At 42.5% G+C, this 24943-nt stretch overlaps 1 non-coding gene across 1 annotated transcript; it reads right to left on the bottom strand.

Annotated features, from left to right (window-relative positions):
* Positions 1-1174: 1174 nt before the first annotated feature.
* On the bottom strand, positions 1175-24869 carry smco4.L. Its single transcript, XR_005965530.1, has 2 exons — positions 24584-24869; positions 1175-1882 (listed from the first exon to the last, which is right to left on the bottom strand). It is a non-coding gene; the product is annotated as a single-pass membrane protein with coiled-coil domains 4 L homeolog (transcript).
* Between the last annotated feature and the right edge of the window lie 74 nt (positions 24870-24943).

Here is a 24943-nt window from a genome sequence, read left to right as displayed (position 1 = left end):
GTTTGTCTTGGTGTGTGACCACAAAAATAAAAAACAGATTAGTCTCATTTCTGATCCAGCTGCCTAATAATGTGCCCATCTTGTTTAGGAAAGACCTCAGTGAGAAGGTTGTTATTGTGGAATGTGCAGCAGGAGCTCACTTTACTCCAGTTTCACAAGCAACATTAGTAGGGCATTTTGGCTCAGAGGGAAAGATCATCTTTTAGAAGCAATGGCAGATGAAAGCTCACTCCCCTCAACCATGATGGCTGTGGTTTTGATGAGCAGCTCCTTATCAGTGGACTACAACTACCAATCTGGGCCCAGAGAGAAGGTGGTGTTATGGAGTACAGTCTATGGAGAACGTTCCAGAGGAGGAGATATAGTTGGGTGACAGGTCCCCATCCATACCTTCGGAAGGAGCTACCTGGTCGGGTGGTGAAATTACTAAGCAAGTCCACCTTTAATCCACTATAGACCTTTTTTATTCTAGTGTTTCAAATATACCTCATCTGTCAAAGTCCATAATAAGCAGTTTTTTTTTCTTAAAGGGACACTGTCATGGGAAAAAGAATTTTTTCAAAATAAATCAGTTAATAGTGCTGCTCCAGCAGAATTCTGCACTGAAATCCATTTCTCAAAAGAGCAAACAGGTTTTTTTTATATTCAATTTTGAAATCTGACATGGGGCTAGACATATTGTCAATTTCCCAGCTGCCCCAAGTCATGTGACTTGTGCTCTGATAAACTTCAATCACTCTTTACTGCAAGTTGGAGTGATATCACCCCTCCCTTTTCCCCCCAGCAGCCAAACAAAAGAACAATGGGAAGGTAACCAGATAACAGCTCCCTAACACAAGATAACAGCTGCCTGGTAGATCTCAGAACAACACTCAATAGTAAAAACCCATGTCTCATTGAGACACATTCAGTTACATTGAGAAGGAAAAACAGCAGTCTGCCAGAAAGCATTTCTCTCCTAAAGTGCAGGCACAAGTCACATGACCAGGGGCAGCTGGGAAATTGACAAAATGTCTAGCCCCGTATTCAATTTTGAAATCTGACATGGGGCTAGACATTTTGTCAATTTCCCAGCTGCCCCAAGTCATCTGATAAACTTCAATCACTCTTTACAGTATGCAAACCCTGATTCCAAGATGTACACACTTTCCTTTTCAGGGGACCACAAACAATGTAGACTTTTTTTTCATTCTTTATTCCAAAAATAAATATCAGAGATGGAGGATACAATATAGATAATCAACATCACCGCAAGGGAACGTCCTTTGGCAACTGCATAATACAGATACGAGGTTCTTTTTTTCTTGATACATTGAAATGAGGGCAGTATTGTTTTCAGATTATGGGGTGTCATTTACACTGGTGCATCAGCATATTTTATTAAAAATTAAAAAAATCACTATAAAAAGGCACAGTAACTGTTTTACTCGGAACGCATGGCACGTTTGTCATGGATATTTGCTCTTCGTTACATTCAATAAAGGACAGTTGGCTAAAAACACTGCAGGTGATTAAAGGGTCCATTTTACAAATTGTCAGAATGGTAAAATTCTTTAAAAGAAAAAAAAAAAAAAAAATCTGTTTTTGGCTCCATTGCCAGAAGGCAGCTGTGTATGAGAAGACTCTATTCTATTGTATTTGGGCGCGTTGCCACATACACAAATACAACGATTAATGCCACCACCACGGCCAGCGTGGGAAGCACTACAGTGGTTATCTGCTGCCGGGCCTCTTGCATGGCCTGTTTCCTCTCCTTTTTATCTTTTGACGTCTCTTTCTTGGGCTTTCCCTTCAGCTGCCGCATTATGTAGCCTCCGGCTTAATCCGGTTGTGCTGGTGACACCAAATTACGGCCTCTTCAGACTGCAGAAGATTTGCTTTCCTGTGAATTAAAACAAGTAGTTCAAATACAATCTTCATTTAGAACTCACTCTAATTATTTGTGATGGCATATTGAGTGGCTAGGTTCAAGAAATGTTTAGCGTTCACTCCTCCATCTTCTGACCAATAGTAGGCTTAAGGGTTTCATCTAAGTCATGCGTGTGGGTCAGTTAAGAAGATGAAGACCCTGCTTTCACACATTTTCTCATGAAATTTCTTAGGAAATCTTAAAGCAACTGCAAATGATCTCTAAGTCTAGCCATAGAGAGGAGAACGAAGGAAGAAAATAAAAGAGCAAAGTATACGAGATCGAGAAGAAGCAACGGTAGTAGTCAATCTAAGCTGCGTTGGCTAAACTGAAGCAACACACAAGACAATCCCCACCATGCAATAGACTCAACTCTCAAAATATATTTGCAGTTCCATTAAACAGAGCTGCAGATAGGTCCAAAAGTGACCCTTGCAACACTGCTCACTAATCTGTTATTAGAAGAACAGCTCTGGGACACTTGTGGAGAAAGGTTGAGCAATGGGTGAACTTAAATAAAACACACCAAGTCAGAACACATCAGAGGCAACTAAAAGGGAAAAAAGCTTCTGTATTGTAGGGTCTCTTGATAGTACAATGGTTACTCACCACGTCAAGGAAGTGTCCCAGGTGCCCTGCCCTGGGCCCTCAGCACAAGGGGCGGATAAACCGAAATATCAAAATGGAGCAGGCACTGAAAGGCAAATACTTCCACCAGGCAGATGTTTAAATGTGAAGAAGTTTATTGTGTCAACCAGCCTGACGCGTTTCGTGTTCCAAACACTTAATCATAAAAAAGTGAAGGAAGTCCTGTGATAACTTGGGCCCTGCAAAGCCTTGTTAGTACTGTTCAGCCTGTCATAAGGAACTCCATAATATTATCTCTGGGGCCAACAGAGAAGAACATACATTTTTCTGATAACACATAGGGGCAGATTTATTAAGGGTCGAATAGTAAATTCAAATTTTCGAGTCAAAATTCAAACATTCGAATTTTAATCCCCCTTTTCGAATGTAAATCCGAATGTGAGATTTATCACATCTCGACCATGAAAACAGTCCGGATTCGAATATTCGCCACTTAAAACCTGCCACGTTCATATACAAGTCAATGGCAGAGGTCCGTTGAACATGAAAGAAAGTTAATACCTGATTATCATGGATTAAAATTGGGATTACCCCGTTTGCTGCATAATCAGGTATTGTCTTTCTTTCATGTTTATTGGATCCATCACTGACTTGTGGCTAGGCCAGTGCCAATTACCTGCATCCCCTCAATTGACTTTGTGCGATAGGTCCATTGAGCCATTTGGAGATGTTAATAGCCTTCCTGACATTTCAAGGTTTTTTTTTTGGAAAAAACTTAATTCGTACGAATCGAATATGATTCGAATTTTCAAGTCTGAATCATTCCATTGAATATTAGCCATTCAAATTTTTTCTTACATACCCTCCCAGTCGAATTAAAAAAAAAAAAATCACAAATTCCAAATTCGACCTCTGATAAATGGGCCTCATGCCGCAGTCGTTCTGCCCCAGTAATTCCGCACGGGGAGGATGAATGCAGACATGGCAATTCTTTAAAGAAGGTCCCTTTAAGAGGCTATCAGGGGCGTGAATAGGTAGAAAGTTAAAACCTAAATAGGACTTATACAAGTGAACCTTCTACCTCAATAATATAAAACAAGGCGCAAAGTTCAAGATCTTTGTGACCTTTACGTGGGAGGTAATTGTGTGGGGAGCGGGGGGGGCTAGGCAACTTTACTGGATGAACCTTGGTAGATAAACTGAAATGGAAAGACGCTTAGGCAACCAAATTTGATGCTTCCAAAAAAGAGGAGGATACAAAAGAAAGATATGTCAAGATAGAAGACACTATCATGAAGAAAAGCACAAGCACAAATTGGATGACTTTTGGATATCCTTGTATATCAATTGGGTTTATTTTGGGTACCAGGAGGCCAGGCATTGCAGCTCTATCTCCTGGCCATTAAACTGCTAATTCCACGGCCTGTCTGGCGACGTCATCAGTAGGCCACGCCACCATCTGCACCTATCACAAAATTTGATGGTAACAAGACTAAGGACAAACCAAAACTCTACAGTGCACCAGTTCTTAATGATCAAGGCCCAGAAGAACCTGCCCCCATGAGTTCATAACAAACACGGAGAGAGAACTTTCTAGGCCTCTCAATACACAATTATATTAAATTATATCAACGCAACATTCACAACACTCTGCATAACCCATGTCTAAATCAGATGGAAGGACTGCATCGCTAAAAGGTTCCCAATAGAGTATCGGCTCATGGTAAATACACTGGTTCCAGTACTAGCAATGGCTCCCGACATGTATACAGGATGAAACCTCGCTTATCAAAAATAGAACTGCAGTTGTGTTTTATTTTTCTTTATTACCCAACAAATGGTCGGGATGTGCTGGCTGGGGATCGCTGCAGTACAGAGCTACCTCCTACTGATCCAGGTCATTTCTAAATAATAGCTTACTGGGAAGCAGCAGTGTGTGCTGGAAAACAAACAGCTTTGTTAAAAACTGAAGCAGAAGCAGTTATCCCTCTAGAAACCCCTAATTTATTGGTAAAATGTATCTATCCAGCAGATTCTCTATACAACACTGTAATTTTCTATTTTACTGAAGCTCCATCCAGTCTGTTAACCAGTTCAGTGTACGGCCTTGCACTACTGGAACTCCTTGTTGGAATGGTTTATTCTAAAGGAAAGAAGCCACACCATGTGACCACCCAACCAACCACCCCTGTGGGATGGTTCCATTTGCAGATATATACATTACCTTGCAAGGTCTACATCTAACAAGAGACAACGTGTTTCCTGATCTATAAAGGACCACTGTCCCATCAAAGTGGACAACGTAATTGCACTTAGTGTAGGGTAATACCTATGCTGGCATAGACTTTTACTGAGCAGACTATTGCAAAATACAGACCAATAAGTACAGTGCCATTTAGCTGCCCACAACTACATCATGACAACTCTTGACCATCTCCTCACACCAACCTTCTTATAAGAGGACAATAAACCCAACAGAAGCCCTAGGAAGTGGTGATGTGCAGGTCAGGAAAAACAAACCACACTTGACCCTAACCTGCGAAATGTTGCCATTGTAGGACCCGCACCCAACAAGCACCTGCAGTTTTCACTCTCTACCCTACTTCCGTAAGCACCTGGTTCCAAAACAGGAAATCTTTGGGAGCAGTGGAGCAGTGCACTTCTCCAGTCTGCCCACACCCAAACCTAACAATCAATGGTTGGCCAAATTTCAACCCAAACCTTCCCAACCGGTGGTCAAGCTGCGGGTCGCTGTGCGTCAACTCATACATCATTACTAGGAATATATTAGAGGATCTGTTGAAGCCTTTGAGTAAAACATTGGCTGCATAGGCAAGGCAAACATGGACCCTTGGTAATATGGGCCTGACTTCCAGTGGCTAAAAATGCAATGTTATGAATTTGAGATTTAAAAATAAGCAAACCACTTAAACCCTCCTCCTAAAGAGAGTCCTGCATAGCCCACTACTTAAAAAAAAAGTTTAGCAAAAAGTTGCAAAGACCTCTCCATGCCAAGAAGCGCAGTGGAGCTCACGGGCAACATCTTCGGTATCTTCGCTAAAGGACCACAGAAACAAAGCTTTTTTTGCGCATGGGCAGTTGGAGCCAGTTTGCTGTTCACGCCTACTGCGCGTGTGCTTGAAAGCTCCGTAGATAATCAAAGGTTAGAAGAGGATCTGAATATGGCACCAGTGAGCTCCAATGCGCTACTCTGCATGGAGAGGTCTGTGCGACTTTCTGCAACAATAAGTATCGGCCTATGCAGGGAAGAGGCAGCGAGGGAGGCAATGGGGGCTATTAGATGGCGACTCTCTTGAGGAGGGGTTTAGTTCTCTTTTAAAAGCAAATCTTTGATGAAGAAGGACCTGGTAGTGCTTGTAGATACTAAACTATAGTAAGCAATGCCAGTCTAAGGGCCTAAGACCCTTACCTGCAAAACCTTAACCTGCAAAATGTTGCCACTATAGGACATGCAAACCAATTCAGACTCATCCCTGCTCCCTTCGCTAGGTATCACAGACGACTACAGATGATTCAGAGTGCGTACATTCATGCAGAGCTGTAGGACCTGCGCTCAACCCAACATGTTCTTGTCGTGTGTACTACTTCTGTGGTAGCTTCTGGTTCCAAACAGGGAATCTTCTGGAGCAGTGGAGCAGTGTACTTCCCCAGTCTGACCCTCATCCAACCCTAAACCGCAATGGTCAGCCAAATTTCAACCCAAACCCACCCAGCACATGGGCACCATAAGCCAGGCTCTAACTTAAATATTTGTTTAAAAGTAAAATAACCTACAGAGATAATCCTTGATAACCAATCCAATCATGTTGCTGCTAGGCCAACAAATGGAGGAGCCTTGTGTAGACAACACATTCCTGGCCTAATGTGGACCTCAACAGGATTTTATTGCAAGCCTCACTGATACCTGAATAAGCCACAACTGGATATCAAGGCCATCTTCTCTATTCCATGCATGGACCAACAAGCTGCAAATCAAGTCAAGAGCAGCAGGAAATATCATCATGTGAATGGTCAGATCTAGACTGTAACCACCTTAAAGCAATGACTTGTAATGGATAATCGGTTCACTACACAACAGATAAAGATAACTGGATAATATTCCTTTTCTGGGAATAGCCAAGGACCAATATGAAAACTAGAGCCCACTTACATTATCCACATTGCAGAGAAATATTGTGATAATTGAATGTCTTACTGAAAGAACAATTAGAAATTTATATCCCAATTAAAAGATGGAGATTTACTGTTCCCAGCACTAACCTTCCGTGTCACGCAGACGTGAAATACAGCCGCAATTATTTCAGCAGTAAAATAATCTTTAGCTGCACAAACACCAAGCACCCTAAATGATCTTCACAAAAGCTGCAGAATTTTAAAATGTGCCTCAAAATAAGTGTTTTTTTTTTTTTTAACCTTTATTTTTTGCCAAAGCTTTCCAAAGACACAGCAGAGCAAGGCCGGCTAAGCTTTACTATTATTAATGTACCTTTAGTTATTACAGTTGCCTCCTGCTCTGATCTGTTCGGCAGCTTTGTGGGGGGATCATACTGGTCACTAGAAGAGGGGAGGCTCTTTGGGGGAAGGCTCGATTTTGGATGTTTGTTGGTGGGATTTGCTTTCATTCAGCCATAAGAGCATTAGTGAAGTTGGGCACTGATGTTGGGGATCAGACCTGGCTCACAGGCTCTCTTTTCAAAGGTAGAGTGGGCATTGTTGGCTTGAAATGGGGGTCCAAGCAGGGGTGACTGCACCAAGCTGAGTAAGATTAATAATCCACCCAAGTTACATTCTAGGCTAAAGACTAAAGATAATTCTTTAAAGGGCAAGTCACCCCCATTGCTGGCCTACGTGTATGATTAAGTACACAGGCCTGCAGCAGTGTTCATAGAGATATTTGTGGATTCAAAAGGCTAATTTAGCTCTGTAGATGCAGCGGGCAACTTGCTCTTTTCTCTGCAGTAAGTTGTGCCTAAAACCACTCAGTAAAGGTACTTGTGTCGAGATCCACTCTTTATACTTTGTATAGTTGTGTTCAGTCGTTCCAACCTTCTGTCCCAAATATCTGCAGCTGCACCTATCTACACACGAAGCTCAGGGCACCCTTCAGCTACCGTCTGGTCAGGAGGTGGTGGTAGCTCCAGGGTGCCCTCTGCCAATCAGTTGCGCCTAAAGAACTGGACACATACGTCACTTACACACTGAACACTGGAAATGATGCCAGGCAGACCTCAAAAATATTTGGAGCAACAAAACACGTGACCGTATTAGTCAGCACAAGTCCACGATTCGGAAGGAGGTACTCAAATTACCTGTTCCAGCTCATTTTCACTCAGCACGACATTCCGTAGCAACCGTCAGATTCCTTGTGCTGGAGTCTATTGCCCCCCCACGTCAGGGGGGCAATAGACTCCTGCAACTCCAGAAACGAAAAAAATTTTGGATACATACCTTACAAACATTATACCCTAAAGGGTTAAATAGAGAGTATGACTTGTACCCTTTGATATAGTGAGGTAACTCTATAACTTATGGATATAGGGTGGAGGTTGGGATAAAGGCACATCCTAAATATATGTGGTATAAACATGTTATATATTCATGCTGTATATTCATATTGCGTTGTTCACATTAGTACTATGATACATTTTGATTAACCGATCGGTTGTTTCTATGTGTATACCTTAATGTTAATGGTCTATTTTCCTCATTTTGTTAAAATGGTCATATACTACATTTAAATATATACCACCCCCTTGGGGGCGTATCTTCAGCTGTAACCTTTTTAAGGATGTGAGATCATTGTAATCTTGATTGCTTGATAAAGAAGCGGTTGCTTTGAAACGTTGCATATTCTTGCCTGATAAAGCATTTTCGTTTTGATCACAAGACAAGTCGTCTGGACTTTTTTGTTTATTATAGATTGTGTCCTTAATTGGACTAAGTCACGGACTGGTACACACTCCACTCCATTTTGTTTTGAGATAGAGAGAGAGATATAGAGAGATATAGATAGATAGATAGATAGATAGATAGATAGATAGATAGATAGATAGATAGATAGATAGATAGATAGATAGATAGATAGATAGATAGATAGATAGATAGATAGATAGATAGATAGATAGATAGATAGATAGATAGATAGATAGATAGATAGGCTTTCTGCATTGCCCTAGTCTCTCTGATCTCTGTTTAATGTAGAAGTAAACCCTTCAAATGAATATGGCTGAAGCTGCCATATTTTATATAGTAAACTTATTGCACGAGGCTTAAGTTTCAGCTTGATCTGACCTCATGCTGTGAGCGCTGGTTTTCCTTTGAAACTTTGAATCCTTGCTTTAAGTCTGAGGGAGAACAGACAGACGATATACCGGCAGAGGAAGCTGACAACCAGAATACTTGATATCTTTTTTTTTTTTTTAAAGTGTCAGCTTGTCAATAGCAGCAATGATCCAGGACTTCAAACTTGTCACAGGGGGTCACCATCTTGGAAAGTGTCTGTGACACTCACATGCTCAGTGGGCTCTGATTGGCTGTTGAGAAGCTAAGCTTAGGGCTCGTCACTAATTATCCAGCAGAAAATGAGCTTCCCTGTAATATAAGCTGATGCTACAGGTTTGCTGATTATTAAATTCTGATGCTAATTGCACTGGTTTCTGTGCTGCCATGTAGTAATTATCTGTATTAATTACTAATCAGCCTTATATTGTGACATTTCTATTCTATGTGTACTGTATATTGTGAGTGCCTAAGCTCAGTAAGTGACAGCAGCACAGAGCATGTGCAGCAGAAAAGAAGATGGGGAGCTACTGGGGCATCTTTGGAGACACAGATCTTTACTGCTAAAGGGCTGTGGTTGCCTTGGGCTGGTACAGAAATTTCTAGCCTACTTCTTTAGTTTAACTTTCCTTGCCCTTTACTCATGTTTGTCGGAGCGACCTAGACTGCTACTTGTGCCTATTTTGCCGAATTTCTGCCCCCTCTTTTCCTGTTTTACATGTTGGCTGTTTCCTAATGGCACCACTAAACTGATTAACTGAACAGACAAGTCTAAGGTTTCTCCTTATCCAGTCCGTCATTTCTGATGAGACACGCATGCAATAATGCCTCCTTTGGTCTCCACAGTTTCCATATAAGGCACAACAGGATTGGCCATTTCAGTAAACTGTCCAACAATCGCTCCATCAGAAGTCGGCTTCTCGTGGCCCAATGGCTACTGGCCCTAAACTTTTATGGCAGAGACAAGTGTGGAGATTTAGTCATCAGCGACAAATCGCCTCTTCATTTGGGCGACTAATCTCCACGAACTGCCTTCCCGACGGCAAGAATCTAAATAGAAGGCAGGACGGCACTCGGATCGTTTCCCGAAGTTGCCTCAAGAGGAAACTTCGGGCGACTTTGGAAAACAAAGCTTTCAGAGCCATCCCACTGGCAATGTAGATTCTAGCTGACGGAAAGGCATTGTGCGGAGATTAGTCGCCCTAAGAAGAGGCGATTTGTTGAGACGTGTGTCTCTGCCCTTAAGGTTATTCCTGCAAATACCTGGCCAACCCCAACACACACACAGTCTATAGCCCCAGCTGTGATGAAGGTTGAAGCATTCAGTGATGGTCTACAAAGCAAAATCCAGTCCCATTAGCAGCAAACACTACAAAAAGCAGAAGGTAAATTATCTCAAGTGACAAGAAAAATAACAAAAGGTTTCCAGCGAGTCCTGAAGCGCCAGGATAATTTAATGAATTTACAGCAGCTCCTTTGTAGCCACCAGATCTATTAATTTAACTTTATTCCTGCTGCTCCGCTCTTCTGCCAATAATCCCTTTGCTCCTAACAAGTGCGCTCGGCTGACGAGGGAAGACGGAAATCAATAGTGACTTTTATCTACTGTTTCTGAGCCGGAACACAAGCAAGACAGAAAGGTGCCGTTGTTATAGGAATAACAAATCCTTCTGCTTCCTGATCCACAGCAATTTGGGTTCTTTAAAGGGGTTGTTTACCTTTAAATGAACTTTCAGTATGATGTAGACCGTGAAATTCTGAGACATTTACAATTGGTTTTCATTTTTTATTATTTGTGGTTTTTGATTTATTTAGCTTTTTGTTCAGCGTCTCTCCAGTTTGCAGTTTCTTTAGAACTTACAGCTGGGAAGGAGATGCCATAGAGTGTAGCGGGCTTGAGCCTTCAGTACAGGTATCTGCAGAAAGTATACACAGCTCTATAGAACAACAGGTGACCAGGTAGAGACTTTAAATCATGGTGACACTTTACCGAACAGGTTTAAACCCTTAACTATTATATTTTACTGGCTAGGCCAGCTAAGGGCATGGCTGGTACAGGTATCGGATCCGTTATCCGGAAACCAGTTATCCTAAAAGCTCCGGATTACGCAAAGGCCGTTTCCCATAGACCCTTTTTTATCCAAATAATCCAGATTTTTAAAAATGATTCCCTTTTTCTGTGTAATAATAAAACAGTAGCTTGTACTTGATCCCAACTAAGATATAATTAATCCTTATTGGAAGCAAAACCAGCCTATTGGGTTTATTTCATGTTTACATGATTTACTAGTAGACTTAAGGTAGAGAGATCCAAATTACAGAAAGTAATTTAAATTACTTATTTAAATTAATATCCGTTATCAGGAAACCACCAGGTCCTGAGCATTCTGGATAACAGGTCCCATACCTGTATTACAATTTACCAGCAATTACCTTTTTGTTCTGCCTGTAGCCCACCGACTTTGGCACTGATTCACCCCAAATGTAGCTCCAGCTTATATCTATCTCTGCTGGGATAAACCTATATTTACTGCAAGGCTTTCGCCACTTTACGACTTTGATCTGCCCAATCACATCATTACTATACCCATTTGCATCATTGTTACAGCCCCTAAATAACTGCACCCCTTATGTCCAAGCACCCACCTAGAAACAGGGGCCAGTAAATCTATATTAAAAAGGTGTCAATCCTAACTGGGTTAAGACTAGAGGGCCTAGCCAGTCAAAATCGTTAGCCAATATCATTACCCCCCCAATGGTCTTAATTTGGCAAGGGGGCAGTCCTGAATCATGGGCCCAAGAGGGGAGGGGTTATTGGTTGTGTGGAAGACCTTAAAGCGGAAGTTAACCTTAAGTTAACTTTTAGGGGCAGATTTATCAAGGGTCGAAGTGAATTCGAGGGAATTTTCGAAGTAAAAAAAATTCGAAATTCAAAGTAATTTTCTTGGATACTTCGACCATCAAATAGGATAGTACGACTTCGACTCGAAGTAAAATTGTTCGAATATTCGACCATTCGATAATCTACTTCAATACTTCGCCAAATTAAACCTGCGGAAGTGCTATGTTAGCCTACGGGGCCCTTGTAGAGCATTTTTCTACGTTTTTTGAAGTCGAAGAAAAATCGTTCGATCGATGGATGAAATACTTTAAATGGTTAGATTCGAAGGATTTCATGGTTCGATCGAAAGATTTTACTTCGACCGCAAATGGCCAAATTCGAATATTCGGATATTCCAATTCGATGGTCGAATTTTGAAGCTTTTTCTACTTCGAAATTCGACCCTTGATAAATCTGCCCCTTAATATGTTATATAATGGCTAATTCTAAGCAACTTTTCAATTGGTCCTCAATTATTTTTTATACTTTTTGAATTATTTGCCTTCTTCTTCCGACTCTTTCCAGCATTCAAATGAGGGGTCACTGACCCCGTCTAAAAAACAAATGCTCTGTAAGGCTACAAATTTATTGTTATTGCTACTTTTTATTACTGCTCTTTCTATTCAGGCCTCTCCTATTCATATTCCAGTCTCTTATTCAAATCAATGTATGGTTGCTAGGGGAATTTGTACCCTAGAAACCAGTTTACGGAAATTGCAAACTGGAGAGCTGCTGAATAAAAAGCTAAATAACTCAAAAACCACAAATAATAAAAAATGAAAACCAATTACAAATTGTCTCAGAATATCACTCTCTGCATCATACTAAAGTTAACGCAAAGGTGAACAACCCCTTTACTTTATATAGAGTGGTGTAATGCATTACATAAAAACAATGCACAGGAAGCATTTTATGAAGCAAAACATTCCCTTCTTTCTAAAATGCTTAAATTCCGAGGGTGCCGCCAGGGCTCATACCATGGGTGTCAATCAGTCATTCTGCCTTACACATTTATAGGCAAGGTGCCCCAGCTGCAGGGAGCAAAAAGAGGGCTGTTTGTTTAAAACCTTGTTCCCCAGTCAAGCGACCGATATCATCACACCCATAACACTTATAGACTTTTGTTAGGAGATAACACAGTAGGGAGCTCATGGGACGCGGTGTGTGAAAGCCTGAGAGGCAATGATAGTTTAGGCAAGACTAAACCTTCATACATCATCATGTAAAATCTACATTGACTTTAAACAAATACAATACGAAATTTAAAATAAACCAAGGTATAGGGGTCCTTTAAGATGAAGTGCTGGGAAGCGATTAAAGGAGCTAAACCCTAAAAATAAATATGGCTAAAAAAGCCGTATTTTATATACCGATCTTATTGCACCAGTCTAAAGTTTCAGCTTGTCAAAAGCAGCAATGATCCAGGACTTCCAACTTGTCACAGGGGGTCACCATCTTGGAAAGTGTCTGTGACACTCACATGCTCAGTGGGCTCTGATTGGCTGTTGAGAAGCTAAGCTTAGGGCTCGTCACTAATTATCCAGCAGAAAATGAGCTTCCCCTGTAATATAAGCTGATGCTACAGGTTTGCTGATTATTAAATTCTGATGCTAATTGCACTGGTTTCTGTGCTGCCATGTAGTAATTATTTGTATTAATTACTAATCAGCCTCATATTGTGACATTTCTATTCTATGGGTACAGTACATTGTGAGTGGGTCCCTAAGCTCAGTAAGTGACAGCAGCACAGAGCATGTGCAGTGAATCAGCAGAAAAGAAGATGGGGAGCTACTGGGGCATCTTTGGACACAGATCTTTACTGCTAAAGGGCTGTGGTTGCCTTGGGCTGATACAGAAGCACAAAACATAATGTACAACATTTCTACCTACTTCTTTAGTTAGGCTTTAGTTCTCCTTTAAGCTCTACAGTGTAGCAGTTATACGGTTTCCCCATTGTTATAATATGCAGAGTTGTTTGTTCATTCTATGGAGATGCAGGAAAAGTATCGGTGCTTAGTTAGGATTGTAGATGAATGACATTTTGGCCAGTTCAGGTTTATTAATTCTGCAAGAAGAACATTACTGTCGGCACGAGGGAAGCCAAATACTATAATGATTCAGTTCTACACAAACTCAAGCTGAAGCTTATTAGCAGCTGCCCCTGTAATCTGGGCTCCGGCATTTCAGCCACACAAACACATTCATTTCCCTGTTCTCCATGTTTGGTGGGTGCCGGGATACAAATCAGCTTCCCACTGCTACAGACATTCACTGCTGAAAACACAGCCAGCACTCGGGATAAAGGGGACATCACAAAGAAAAAGAAAATAGTAGAAGAGCTATAAAACTGTATTTCTTAGGAGGAAAGATAAAATCAATCTGGCCGTACACTTAACAATAAATCATACATCTTTTGGTGGGCCATACTATACCACCTGATCTCATTCTACAGGTATAGGATCCGGAAACCAATTATCCAGAAGGATCCGAATTACGGAAAGGTGGTCTCTTGTAGACTCCATTTTATCCAAATAATCCAAATTATTAAAAATGATTTCCTTTTTCTGTGTAATAATAAAACAGTAGCTTGTACTTGATCCCAACTAAGATATAATTAATCCTTATTGGAAGCAGAACCAGCCTATTGGGTTTATTTAATATTTACATGATTTTCTAGTAGAATTAGAGGCACATTTATTCATGCGAGTTTTTCAAAACTCCCCTAAATTCCCATACATTTTAAATTAGACTTATCGAAATGTATTAATAAAATGTAAATTTTTTTACTTGGATGAATATAAACGACCTGAAAATTCAAATCAAATTCGATCAAACTCGATTCGAGTTTTTTCCCCCGGAAAAAAACTTGCATGTCAGGAAGGCTGCAAATTGATCCCTGGACCTCTCCCATTGACTTAAACAGCAATTCAGCAGGTTTTAGGTGGTGAATAGTAGAATTTGTATTGTAAAAGGGCTAGATTATTATAAATTTCAAAAATCAATATTAAAAAAACAAAAAAAACTCGAATCGAATTTGGATAAATCGCTAGTCGAATTTGACAGTTTTGACCATTAAAAAAATCGACCCTTAATGTCTAAAGATCCAGATTACGGAAAGATCCGTTATCCGGAAATCCCAAGGTCCTGGATAACAGGTCCCATACCAATACTATAAATAAATTGCTTGGGATATCGTCCGTAACAATTAAAAAACAGAAAGGATGCCCATGTCGTTCATTGGGACTGCAGGCCGGTCAATTGCCAGATTAAAGGGATACAAAGAGCCACGAATATCTGGTAAATTCTATCCTTATAAACAATGTCAATGGCAATGTCATCAGTTATAATCAGAGCTTAGTGATGTCATTTCTGTCACATGACTCACTGTAATTTGGATATTATAATAAAGTACTCTGTGTTGAAAAATATGAGGATATTAAGTCACTTTGGAGTTCCATAACCTGTATAAAAGCACTGGGGGGTTATTTATTAAAAAATGATTTAATTTATTTAAAAAAAAAAAAACCACAACCAAACTCCAATGCCCGATTTGATCTTATTTATTATCAAAATAATCCCAAATTAAATGGATCACAGAAAAACTCGATAAAACCGACCGAAAACCAGAATCACTTACGTTTTTCGAGTTTTTGTCCGAAATGGTCAGATTTTTGGTCCAAACCCAGAGCAAACCATGATAACTTCAGATTGAGATAGGTGCCTCTCCCATTGACTTATACAGGGCCTCGACAAGTCTAAGACGGCAAATTTTTGGATTCAGGCTTTTTTTTTTTTTTTTTTTTTTTGAGGTTTTCTTTCCCACAAAAATTTGAGTTTTTGCCCCGACCAGATAAATTTAAGGTTTAGCAAAAAACCTCCTTGGTGTTTGATGGCATATAATATCCTTATAGATTGCAAAAGTGGGTACTTTATTCACTACACAAATACAAGAGCGAACAGTTTACAAATGCTTTTGCCTGGGGTTTTCCGGATCTTGATACCTTCAGTTTACTAGAAAATCATTTAAACATTAAATAAACCCAATAGGCTGGTTTTGCCTCCAATAAGGATTAATTATATCTTAGTTGGGATCAAGTACAAGCTACTGTTTTATTATTACACAGAAAAAGGAAATCATTTTTAAAAACTCGGATTATTCGATTATAATGGAGTCTATGGTAGCTGACCTTTCTGTATTTTCAGAGCTTTCTGGATAATGGGTTTCCAGATAATGGATCCCGTACCTGCACAGGCATTTCACTAGAATTGATTGACAGTTACAATTGGATATTGTTAGAAGGCAATAGGGAGAGGGAAGAATCTAAGAGAAAATCAAGGTCTGATTATTGAAAAAGATGCAATATTATAAAATCTCTAAAGAGCACCAATAGAATAGTGGATACACTACATGGTCGCAAACGCTGACAACCCCTTCTAATTTTTGGAATTGGCTATTCAAGACACAATAATCATTTTCCACACAAGTGCCATTACACAATACAATGATATTCTCCAGTGGTCTCCAACCAGTTGACCTCAACCAACCCCTTGGATGTTGCTCCCAGTGGCCTCAAAGCAGGACCTTATTTTTAAATTCAAGGCTTGGAGGCAAGTTTTAGTTGTATAAAAACCAGATGCCAAACAGAGTCTCCCATAGGCTGCCAGTCCATATAGGGACTACTAAATAGCCAATCACAGCCCTTATTTGTCACCCCAGGAATGTTTTTCAATCTTGTGTTGCTCCATAATGCTTTTTACATCTGAATGTGGCTCATGGGTATAAAAGGTTGGGGACCCCTGTTCTTGGGCTTCTTAAGGTGGCCATACACGGGCCGATAAAAGCTGCCGACAGACCGTGTCGGCAGCTTATTGGCCCGTGTATGGGGGCCCCCGACAGGCTTCCCCGATCGAGATCTGGCCGAAAGTCGGCCAGATCTCGATCGGATGGGATTAAAAATCCCGTCGGATCGCGGCCGCATCTGTTCGTTGATGCGGTCCCGCGATCCGACCGCCCGTTTGGCGAACGCTAGGATCCGATCGTTGGGCCCTAGGGCCCACGATCGGATCAGCCCGATATTGCCCACCTCAAGGTGGGCATATCGGAGGGAGATCCGCTCGTTTGGCGACATCGCCAAACGAGCGGATCTATCCGTGTATGGCCACCTTTACTTTGTGGAAACAGTTTGGGGAAAGCCTTTCCAGTTTCAACACAATGAAGCCCAAAGTAAGGTCCATACAGAATTGGGGATGCACCGAATCCAGGATTCAGCCTTTTTCAGCAGGATTCAGATTAGGCCGAATCCTTGTGCCTGGCCAAACCGAATCCTAATTTGCATATGCAAATTAGGGGCCGGTAGGGAAATCACGTGACATTTTATCACAAAAGAAGAATTTTTTCCCACTTTCGCCTTTCCTGCCCCTGATTTGCAAATGTTCCAACATCTAGTGAGGGTCTTCACTACTATAACAGCCGTTACTCTTCTGGGAAGGGTGGAGCAACTTCATATTAATCCCCTTGGTTTGGGAATGAGTCCACAGACAGTCCTTTTGGCCATTTTGGGTAAATTGCATATACCTGTTCTCCTTTAAATTAACTTTTAGTATGATGTAGAGAGTGATATTCTGAGACAATTTGTAATTGGTTTTTAATTTGTTATTTGTGGTTTTTGAGATATTTTGCAGTTCTACAGTTTGCAAATTCGGCAATCTGGTTGCTAGGGTCCAAATCACACTAGCAACTAGGGATGCACCGAATCCACTATTTTGGATTCGGCCGAACCCCCAAATCCTTTGCGAAAGATTCGGCTGAATACCGAACCGAGTCCTAATTTGCATATACAAATTAGGGAAGGGGAAAACATTTTTTGCTTCCTTGTTTTGTGACAAAAAGTCACGCGATTTCACTCCCCGCCCATAACTTACATATGCAAATTAGGATTCAGTTCGGCCAGGCAGAAGGATTCGGCCAAATCCTAATCCTGGCAGGATCCCGAACCGAATCCTGAATTAGGTGAATCCCTACTAGCTACCGTGCCTTGATTTAAATGAGAGAGTGGATAATGAATAGGAGAGGCCTGAATAGAAAGAGGAGTAATAAATAGTAGCAATAACAACACATGTGTAGCCTTACCGAGTATTTGTTTATCATTGGAAACAGTCATAAGAAAAAAGAAATAATCTAAAAAAAACTATATAAAATAAATAATGAAGACCAATTGAAAAGCTTCTGAGAATTAACCATTCTATAACGAACTAAAAGTTAACTTAAAGGTGAACTACCCCTTTAAACACAGAACAGAAAAATAAGGAAGGTAACACCATGTGGTGTTTGACACAGATTGTGCCAACCCCCAGTTTAACACTCAATTTAATGAATCCCAGTAGGGACCCGAATAAAACTGTTAATGACTTCACAGATCCGGGTCGTGGAGGCGCGCAGAGCTCACAATCTCAGGGCTAAGAGCAACGTATTGGTTCAGAAACACAACGCTTTTGGCACATACGCAGGCTGCAAACACAAACTGTTAATTTGTACGTTTGATCAGCGCCCTCGCTGGGTTCTTCACTCTCGTAATTTATACTAATTAAGAAATAAATGACAGGAAACAGAAGCGCACTGGAAGGAGCTAATGAAATAACGTGTCGGGGTGTTTAAAAGGGTGATAAAACCCAACTGCTTGTAGATTTACCCTTTGTAATCAGCACACGATTCCTGCGCAGTTCCTTTTCTTATGAATCTCTTTGTACAGTATGGGATCCATTATTAGGAAACCCGTTATCCAGAAAGCTCCGAATTACGGAAAGGACCAGCAGCCAGTGGTGTTTTTTTGGGAAGGCATTTATTAAAGTGCCGGCACTCCACTGAAATTCAGCATACCACGAGCTGTTTGGAAATCACAGGCTGTAACTCACTCTCAGCGGTTTAGTTTGTGGAAATGAGACTTCCCCTTGTACTTATATTCAAGCACACGCTTACTGGAGTCTCTTAGAAATGTGTCATGTACAATAAAATGCCAACCAAGGGTCACATCTGCTTATGTGGCTGCCACCAAAACTGCAGCACATATGCCCCTCCCCGGGCCAATGACTGGATCACAATGTTGGGAGATGGCCATATTGTTGTGTTCTTCGTAAACTGGCCAATAAATATCTGGCAGATTTTCCAACCCATACTAATGGGTAGCCCCGGGGCTGCGACCTTAAAGGCTTCCCTCCCAACGTCCGTGCAGACCCCTCACTGGCACAACACGTCCCCTGGCCACCAACATCCCCCCCACGCGGCACATTTAGTTGAACTCCTTCATCCGTCACTGTGAACGAGGGTGACAAGTCGGAGTCCAGGGAGAGTGAGCTTGGGTCAGCGGCCCAAACCAGTGACCCACGGTGGTGATTGCCCACTAGTGATATGCAAGTTGACAAAAATTCAACCCACCTGCTCTCAACACACACCTGAACACAGCCGATACCTCCGTTTATAGACCTGCATCTGACCAGCCCATCTCTGACATCATGAAAAGGGGCAGGTGGTGCAGGTGAGCCCATATAAATGGAGGCTGCCAGAGCCAAAAGCCGGCAGAGTAAAGTCACTCAACCAAAATCTGTCCGCGACCTACTAAATGTGTGCGGAAGTCGGCCCAACCCACAGGTGCCACGGCGACTGCACCTGATCATTCCTTTTATAGACTCGCGTTGACCCACCCCTATGATGACATCACAAAAGGGGTGGGGCGGACAGGCACGCACCTATAAAATCGTAAGTGGGCAGTTTAAGGTCGCGACCCGCAAATGGGGGAGCGAGGTTGGCCCGAACCCGCCCATCACTACAACTAGGGCTGCCACCCGGCCAATATTGAAAACGGTATTGTAGTTGCTGGTGATTTGTAATACCCTTAAAGGAGAAGGAAACCCCTTGGGCGCAAAAACTCTCCCCCCTACCCTGTGTTGCTCCCCCTCCCTCCTCCCCCCTGGCCTACCTGTCCCGATGGGCAAATGCCCCTAACTTGTTACTTACCCCTCTACGCAGGTCCAGTCCACGGAGTTCACAGACGCCATCTTCTTCCACGCGATCTTCTTCCTGCTTTGACTGGCGTTTTTGGCGCATGCGCAGTAGGAGCATTTCACCGGTACGGATCTACTGCGCATGCGCCAAAAGTCTCGAAGTGAAATCGGAAAACTTTGTGACTTTTGGCGCCGGTCAAAGCAGGAAGAAGATCGCGTGGGAGAAGATGGCGTCTGTGAACTCCGTGGACTGGACCTGCGCAGAGGGGTAAGTAACAAGTTAGGGGCATTTGCCCAGCGGGACAGGTAGGCCAGGGGGGAGGAGGGAGGGGGAGCAACACAGGGGAGGGTTTTTGCAACCAGGGGGTTTCCTTCTCCTTTAAGAAAAAGCCCTTGGCTCGCCCCAATTCGCTCAGTACTTTTTTTTCAGGTTTCTGTCCATCGTAAATGTTGCTCCGCCCCCTTTTGCAGCACTAAGCTTGACTCTGCCCCCTTTTATGTCACGGCCCGCCCCTTTTTGTTCCCCCACCGGCCGGTAATTTTTTTTTTTTATAGTAAAGGTGGCAACCCTAACTACAACAGACCGATAACAAATGTACTGCTGGAAATTAAGTCATGGCTGGAGGTGAGCTGGTTCTGCTACTTTCTTTCAGTAGTCAGAACTAGCATTGAATGCAGAGAATAGAGGCATGTCAACATCAATAGGACCATCTACAGGATAACCTTCTCAAGCAATTCATGCCATGCACCAGAGCATTTGGGGAAATAATTATTTACCTGTTGTATTGGTTATTGGGGATTGTACTTTCCTGTATGTTTAAAGGACCAGTAACATCAAAAAATTTAATTGTTTTAAAGTAATAAAAATATAATGCAGTGTTGCCCTGCACTGGTAAAACTGGTGTGTTTGCTTCAGTAACACTACTATAGTTTACTGCTGTGTAGCAATGGGGGCAGCCATTCAAAGGAGAAAATGCTCAGGTTACACAGCAGACAATCTCTTTAGAAGATAATGGTGTTATCCGTTATCCACTATTTCACCTGTGCCATACAGGCTTTTTTCAATTTCCACCATTGTTACACAGCAGCTTATTTATATGAACTATAGTAGAGTTTCTGAAGCAAACACATCAGTTTTACCAGTGCAGGGCAACATTACATGATATTTGCATTACTTTAAAACACTTATTTTTTGGTGTTACTGTTCTTTTAAAATATACATCCATTTATTGTACAACACTGTGGCATATGTTGGGGTTTATACATACATGTCATTAATATTAATATAATGGGGTGATTATTCAGCGATACTGTCAGCATGACTAATGGTCCTCTCTGAACAGCACACAAACTGATCCACCATCATTACTAAGAAATAAATAGCGAGACGAGACCTGGATTTATAAAATTCCAACGACTTGCTGAAAAACCAAGATCTTTTCTCTGCCACATTCTGGAAAAAAAATCCTCCTTGACGGTACAGTCAGTAAATATAAATTAAAGTACAGCCCATACATGTGATATTCATATCAACCAACCAGCCGATTCTCACTGGCTCAAATAATAGAAACAACCACTAACACCGTGCGGAATTTAAATGACAGACTGGGGATGTGCAGCATGATCTAATAGTAACACAGGGATAATAGTCTCTGGGAAGGGAGTGTGACTGTGGGATAGCAGGTATAGTAGGGAGAGATGGTGCCTATAGTAACAGTGGGATAATAGTCTCTGGGAAGGGAGTGTGACTGTGGGATAGCAGGTGTAGTAGGGAGAGATGGTGTCTATAGTAACCGTGGATAATAGTCTCTGGGAAGGGAGTATGACTGTGGGATAGCAGGTATAGTAGGGAGAGATGGTGCCTATAGTAACAGTGGATAATAGTCTCTGGGAAGGGAGTGTGACTGTGGGATAGCAGGTATAGTAGGGAGAGATGGTGTCTATAGTAACAGTGGATAATAGTCTCTGGGAAGGGAGTGTGACTGTGGGATAGCAGGTATAGTAGGGAGAGATGGTGTCTATAGTAACCGTGGATAATAGTCTCTGGGAAGGGAGTATGACTGTGGGATAGCAGGTATAGTAGGGAGAGATGGTGCCTATAGTAACAGTGGATAATAGTCTCTGGGAAGGGAGTGTGACTGTGGGATAGCAGGTATAGTAGGGAGAGATGGTGCCTATAGTAACAGTGGGATAATAGTCTCTGGGAAGGGAGTGTGACTGTGGGATAGCAGGTATAGTAGGGAGAGATGGTGCCTATAGTAACAGTGGGATAATAGTCTCTGGGAAGGGAGTGTGACTGTGAGATAGCAGGTATAGTAGGGGGAGAGATGGTGCCTATAGTAACAGTGGATAATAGTCTCTGGGAAGGGAGTGTGACTGTGGGATAGCAGGTATAGTAGGGAGAGATGGTGCCTATAGTAACAGTGGGATAATAGTCTCTGGGAAGGAAGTGTGACTGTGAGATAGCAGGTATAGTAGGGAGAGATGGTGTCTATAGTAACAGTGGGATAATAGTCTCTGGGAAGGGAGTGTGACTGTGGGATAGCAGGTATAGTAGGGAGAGATGGTGCCTATAGTAACAGTGGGATAATAGTCTCTGGGAAGGAAGTGTGACTGTGAGATAGCAGGTATAGTAGGGAGAGATGGTGTCTATAGTAACAGTGGGATAATAGTCTCTGGGAAGGGAGTGTGACTGTGGGGTAGATATAGTAGGGAGAGATGGTGCCTATAGTAACAGTGGGATAATAGTCTCTGGGAAGGGAGTGTGACTGTGGGATAGCAGATATAGTAGGGAGAGATGGTACCTATAGTAACAGTGGATAATAGTCTCTGGGAAGGGAGTGTGACTGTGGGATAGCAGGTATAGTAGGGAGAGATGGTGCCTATAGTAACAGTGGGATAATAGTCTCTGGGAAGGGAGTGTGACTGTGGGATAGCAGATATAGTAGGGAGAGATGGTACCTATAGTAACAGTGGATAATAGTCTTTGGGAAGGGAGTGTGACTGTGGGATAGATATAGTAGGGAGAGATGGTGCCTATAGTAACAGTGGATAATAGTCTCTGGGAAGGGAGTGTGACTGTGGGATAGCAGGTATAGTAGGGAGAGATGGTGTCTATAGTAACAGTGGATAATAGTCTCTGGGAAGGGAGTGTGACTGTGGGATAGCAGGTATAGTAGGGAGAGCTGGTGTCTATAGTAACAGTGGGATAATAGTCTCTGGGAAGGGAGTGTGACTGTGGGATAGCAGGTATAGTAGGGAGAGATGGTGCCTATAGTAAAAGTGGATAATAGTCTCTGGGAAGGGAGTGTGACTGTGGGATAGTAAGTATAGTAGGGAGAGATGGTGCCTATAGTAACAGTGGATAATAGTCTCTGGGAAGGGAGTGTGACTGTGGGATAGATATAGTAGGGAGAGATGGTGCCTATAGTAACAGTGGATAATAGTCTCTGGGAAGGGAGTGTGACTGTGGGATAGCAGGTATAGTAGGGAGAGATGGTGCCTATAGTAACAGTGGATAATAGTCTCTGGGAAGGGAGTGTGACTGTGGGATAGCAGGTATAGTAGGGAGAGATGGTGCCTATAGTAACAGTGGATAATAGTCTCTGGGAAGGGAGTGTGACTGTTTGATAGCAGGTATAGTAGGGAGAGATGGTGTCTATAGTAACAGTGGCTAATAGTCTCTGGGAAGGGAGTGTGACTGTGGGATAGCAGGTATAGTAGGGAGAGATGGTGTCTATAGTAACAGTGGATAATAGTCTCTGGGAAGGGAGTGTGACTGTGGGATAGCAGGTATAGTAGAGAGAGATGGTGCCTATAGTAACAGTGGATAATAGTCTCTGGGAAGGGAGTGTGACTGTGGGATAGCAGGTATAGTAGGGAGAGATGGTGTCTATAGTAACAGTGGGATAATAGTCTCTGTGAAGGGAGTGTGACTGTGGGATAGCAGATATAGTAGGGAGAGATGGTGCCTATAGTAACAGTAACACTAAAAGATGTTAAATTACAAATTCAAAAGATTAGTTCTGTATAAGGGTCTGGGCACACAGGCAGATTCAGGCAGATTAGTCACCAGGCTTCACCGACTTCCATACAGGGCACTGCTACCGGTACCATAGGGGCATTTTTACATCAGTGGAAATTTACCCTTTAAAAATAAAGATCAGAATGAGGATCTGTCAGAATAAGAATTTAACTTCATTTGTGTATAAGAAAAACTGGCAGACAAAGCTGCTGGAGGTTACATGGGCTCTGGCGGTTACATGGCAGTCACAGGAGAACTGGCAGTTTTACATGGGATATGGCAGTTTATTGGCAGGTGGATAAGGCAATGCCCAGTCTGGGGAACAAGTGGATATTAATCAGGACATTGGATTTCCCAGGTCTGGGCTTGCTTTGTGCCAACTGGCACCTTTACCAAATCCGACAACTACTGGACTCCCAGCTCCCCCGCTGTCAGTTGCATATTTAAAGGGACATCACAGGCATTCTCATCACTCAGTAACGTGTGGGCGGTGTAACAGAGTCAGTTTAGCCTACAGGGCAAGTAGAGAAGGTGAAAGACTCAGTACAGACAGAGGAGGACACTACAATTAGCAGGACATTGTATTGGCTACACTCAATAGGCCAGCTGGCTGTAGAAAGTAAAGGGAAAGTTAGTGCTGAGGTCCATGTGCCCAGGCCAGAAGTTGTGAGAGCTGCAGGGGCAGCAGGACGGACACCCCTGAGGTCACGTGGGGTTAGGGGTCCCCCATGTGTCAGAGGGAGGGAGGGGTGACACTCTACGATATAAAGTTCCAGGGGTCGCCCAGTAGAACAGAAATAGAAAACCCAGCGGCTCCCACTGCAGCTGCTCAGCTCCCCTCGGTCACAGACACCTCCCAACTGCCGATCCCTCCAGCCCTTACCTCCGACTCGCTGCCGACTCCCAACCTGCAGGGGAAGCGCCAACAGCAGCCAAGACTACAACTCCCGACACGCCGAGCGAGGCAGCCAGCAAGGGAGGGGGTAAAGCATTCAAACGGCAGAGAACTTTATTAGAAAGGGAAGCGGGTGATGGATTTGCGAGGTGACGTGGCTGCAGGGCCCCGCCCCCTCCTGCTTGATTTAACCATTTCAGCGCTGAAGGACAGAGTCACAACCGATTGCTGTTTTTTGTGAGATTTCCACTTGGTCGGCTCCAAAGAGAATATTGCCCTGGGCTCCTTAGAGTACAGCACTAGGGCCCCTCGGGGGAGGAGCTTAGCAAAGCAAAGGACTTAACAGTA

This window comes from Xenopus laevis, chromosome 2L (assembly GCF_017654675.1).
Source record: "Xenopus laevis strain J_2021 chromosome 2L, Xenopus_laevis_v10.1, whole genome shotgun sequence".
NCBI lineage: Eukaryota > Metazoa > Chordata > Amphibia > Anura > Pipidae > Xenopus > Xenopus laevis.
The sequence above is the reverse complement of the archived record's forward strand: the minus strand, read 5'-3'. Positions and strand labels throughout refer to the sequence as shown.